The sequence below is a fragment of the Eutrema salsugineum genome, unplaced genomic scaffold (assembly GCF_000478725.1).
Source record: "Eutrema salsugineum unplaced genomic scaffold, Eutsalg1_0 scaffold_8, whole genome shotgun sequence".
Taxonomy (NCBI): Eukaryota; Viridiplantae; Streptophyta; class Magnoliopsida; order Brassicales; family Brassicaceae; genus Eutrema; species Eutrema salsugineum.
Genome location: NW_006256414.1, coordinates 1542462 through 1542697, shown reverse-complemented (window position 1 = coordinate 1542697; position 236 = coordinate 1542462).

The window sequence follows — 236 nt, the reverse complement described above, 5'->3', positions numbered from 1 at the left end:
TTTGATCACTGTTTTATGTGTTTTAAACATCACATATACCCCAATTCTATTATTTTAGATATATATGTATTTTCTTTTTTTAAACTTTTTTGCTAGAGTTTTTTTTTTTTAATTTCTGTTTTTTTTTTGTTTTGAAATGACCTTCTATTACTTTTTAAATAGTTTCTATTTTTTGTTTTTTAACATTTTTGTTAAATTTTTTTTCAAATTTTGAAAACATAAGAAATGGTAAACAT